The sequence below is a fragment of the Pteropus vampyrus genome, unplaced genomic scaffold, assembly GCF_000151845.1.
Source record: "Pteropus vampyrus isolate Shadow unplaced genomic scaffold, Pvam_2.0 Scaffold156, whole genome shotgun sequence".
Taxonomy (NCBI): Eukaryota; Metazoa; Chordata; class Mammalia; order Chiroptera; family Pteropodidae; genus Pteropus; species Pteropus vampyrus.
Window position 1 is genome coordinate 1,875,903 of NW_011888937.1, and position 4,175 is coordinate 1,880,077.

General features: G+C 33.5%; 1 protein-coding gene across 1 annotated transcript in view; it reads right to left on the bottom strand.

The window, feature by feature from the left end:
- DNAH6 (dynein axonemal heavy chain 6) overlaps positions 1–4,175 on the bottom strand; it is a 262,220-nt gene that overhangs the window by 204,068 nt on the left and 53,977 nt on the right. The gene's annotated exons all lie outside the window — the stretch shown is intronic.

Below are 4,175 nucleotides of genomic sequence, written 5' to 3' on the forward strand. Positions count from 1 at the left end.
AAAAAAAAATCAGACTCAGATATGACACATGTGTTGGAATTAAAAGAGAGGGAATTTAAAATAACCGTGATTAATATATTATGACTTTAATGGAAAAGGTAGGTAACACACAAGATCAGATGGGAAATGTCAATAGAAAGATGAAAACTATAATTAAAAATCAAACAGAAATGTTAGAAATAAATTGCACAGAAGAAAACATAGGTACTAAACTCATGGACCTTGGTTTTAAAGAGGATTTTATGAATTTGACCTCAAGGCAAGGGAAATAAAAGCAAAAATAAATGAATGGGACTATATCAAACTACAAAGCTTCTGCACAGCAAAAGAAACCATCAACAAAAAAAAGAGGAAACCAACCAAATGGGAGAAGATATTTGAAAACAATGGCTCTAATAAGGGGCTAATATTCAAAATATACAAAGAACTCACATAACTCAACAATAAAAACAAACGATTCAATTAAAAAATGAGCAGAGAACCTGAACAGACAGTTCTCCCAAGAAGACATACAAATGGCCAATAGACATATGAGAAGATGCTCAACTTTACTAGCTATTAGGGAAATGCACATCAAAACCACAATGAGATACCACCTCACACCTGTTATAATGGCTATTATCAACAAGACAAGTAATAATGAGTGTTGGAGAAGTTGTGGGGAAAAAGGTACCCTCATACACTGCTGATGGGAATGTAAATTGGTACAGCCACTATGGAAAACAGAATGGAGGTTCCTCAAAAATTAAGGCTAGAATTACCATATGACTCAGTAATCCCTCCACTAGGTATCCCAATTCCTCCCCCAAATTTGAAAACATTTATCCATCAAAATATATGCACCCTGATAATCACTGCAACATTATTCACAGTGGCCAAGACATGTAAACAGCAGAAGTGTCTTTTGATAGATGATGTGATAAAGAAGATGTGGTATATACATACAATGGAATATTACACAGCCATAAGAAAAAATGAAATACTGCCATTTGTGATGAGATAGATGGATTTTGAGATTACCATGCTAAGCAAAATAAGTCAGCAAAGAAGATATATGGATGGCAAATAGATATAGTACAAAATGCTCAACATCGTTAGTCATTAGAAAATGCAAATTATGAACATCATGAGCTACTACTACACATTTATTAAAATGGCTAAAATTAAAACCAAACCAAACGAAATGAAAAAACTGCCTAATGAAAACAAGTGCTTGTGAGTATGAGGGGCAACTAGAATCCTCATACATTTCCTGTGGGAAGGCGAAACATTACAGCCATTTTAAAAAAAATATATATTTTATTAGTTTCAAGCATACAGTACATTGGTTAGACACTTATATAGTTTATAAAACAATCCCCCTAATTGTTCTTTCTCTCCTCTGGCTTTCTACCTAGCCAATACATTAATGTTAACTGCATTCACTATGCTATGCTACCCATCCCCATGACCATCTATCAACTACTAATTTGTACTTTTTTAACCCTTCACCACATTCTCCCAGTCCCCCAACAGCCCTCTCCTCTGTCCATCACCAAATTGTCCTCTATATATTTGTGAGTCTGTTTTTGATTAGTTTGTTCTTTTATTCCTTAGATTCTGCATATAAGTGAAAACATTATAACCTTTTGAAAATAGTTTGGCAGCTTCTTATAAACATGCACTTACCATACCACCTAGCAACCCCACTCCTAGTTATTTACCCAAGGGAATTAAAAATTCATGTTCATGAAAAAGCCGTACAAGGAAGTTATAGCAGCTTATTAATAATCACTATAAGACCAGACACAATCAAAATGTCTTTCAACAGGTGAATGAGTTAACAAACTGGTAATGTAAATAATGGAATACTACTCAGCAATAAATATTAATGAATTTTTGCTTCATGGAGAAATCTTTTAAAAAAATATCCTACCTAGATTTAATCCAATTCTTGATTTTCTAAGGCCTAGTTTTTTGGCCTTTGAGATTTCTATGAGATTTTTGTAAACTTTACTTTAATTTGAGCAAGCTTGGGTGGATTTCTGCTCCTAATTAACCAAAGAGATCAACCAAAGGATCCCAAAGACTCTAAAAATATCAAGCATTCAATTATCCTGCTGTGTTTGTGTGGATAATTATGGGAATGTTTCTGTTTTATATGTTTGTGTATTTTGTGTGATTATTTCTATTTTTCAAAAAGTAAAATTCATTATATTTAATTAAGCTGAGCAGAAATAGTAAACAGTACAATCAATATAATAAATGATAAAATAATTATTATTTTGTTTTTTAAAAATTCATATTATATCATTTGGTGCATTTTAAAAATATACAATATTTTTCAAAAAGTAAAAAAAAATCTAATTGACAGAGTTGTACAACTATCATCACTATCTAATTTGCATTATCCTAAAAGGAAATCCCATACCCATTCACTGTCACTACTTGTTTTTCCTTCTTCACAGTACCTGGTAACCACTAACCTACTTTCTCTCTCTATGAATTTCTCTATCTTAGACGTATCATATCAATGACATCATATGCTATGTAGTCTTTTTGTGACTGGCTTCTTTAACTTAGTGTAATGTTTTCAAGGTTCATCTATACCATAGCCTATGTCAGTACTTTATTCATTCTTATTGCTGAATGATATTCCATTGTATAGATATATCACATTTTGTTTATTTATTCATTAGTTGATAGACACTTGGTACTTTGCTACTTTGGGTTATTATGAATAATGCTGCTAGGTACATTCATATAAAAGTTTTCATGTGAACATGTTTTCAATTCTCTTAGTCATATACCTACAAGTGGAATGACTTGGTAATATGATAACTTTATGTTTAACATTTGAGAAGCTGCCAAACTGTTTTTCAAAGAGCCTGTACCACTTTTTAATCTCAAACATATGAGGGTTCCAATTATCCTGATCTTCGCCAACACTTACATAATCTGTCTTTCTGATCACAGTTATCCTAGGGGATGTAAAGTGGTATCTTATTGTGGCTTTGATTTATATTTCCCTGTTGACTAATGATGTTCTGCATCTTTTCATGTAACTTTTTTGGGAAAATATCTATTCAAATCTCTTGCCCATTTTAAAGGGTTGTCTTTTAATTTTTCAGTTATAAGAATATGTTATGTATTCTGGATATGAGTATATAGATATATCTTATATGCATTTTTCTAAGTGAACAATTCCAGCCACAAAAAGCTCCATACTATATTATTCCATTTATATCATATTCTGTAAAAGAAAGAACTATAGGGACAGAACACAGATCAGTAGTTGCCTGGGGTTGGGATGGAAGGAAGAGCTGACTAGAAAGATACAGCATGAGGGAAGTGGGGAGTGATGGAACTATTCTGTATGGTACTTTTGTGTTAGGTATATGGCTTTACCCATTTGTAAAATTCCATAGAATTGTATACCACAAAAAGTGACATTTACTATGTGCAAGTTTGAAGAAGAAATCGACCAGGATTTCAAAGAAATGAAAGATGGAATGCAGACTGTGACAAATGCCTTTGTTTACAATTGTATGATATAACCACACTAAAAGCAATAAAGAAGAAAGAAGTTGACATAAGTAACTTTTGAAAAGTGTTTTGACTAGATATTATTTGAAAAGGGAACATTTGCTTCTCATTGACACTGAAGCTTTGCTTACTTTTTCTTCTCTTATCTTCTTTTAGTCCTTTTTCTCTTTAAAAATATATAAAACTGTATAAAAGGATAAAATAATTTCCCCATTCCTTCCTATTTCAAGTTCTGGTTTAGCAGTGATAGGTTTCAACGAGCCAGCCCTGCACACCTACTGCCGGGCTTCCCGATCTTCCGCACATCATGGCACGCTTGGAAAATGGCATATTTTTTCGGTGCAGTGGTGTAAATGGATGAGGCTGCTCCAGTGTCATCTGGTTGTCTGCAGGCTGAGCAGATACAGGTACCTTGTCATAGCTACAACCCACTCCTGCACTATTTCCCCTAAAGCTTGGGAAACTTACTCTGAATGCCCCTTCTAAACAAGGTATTCAGCTGCATGATCTGGCCAGTCGAAGACAGAGATGCAGTCTGTGCCTCTGCAAAAATGGAATTTATTTAATCTTCCCTTTCTCTCTGCAAAGCTGACTAATTTAAACAAGGAACAATTCCTGACTTTGGTATCATTAGCATCAAACAGTAACTG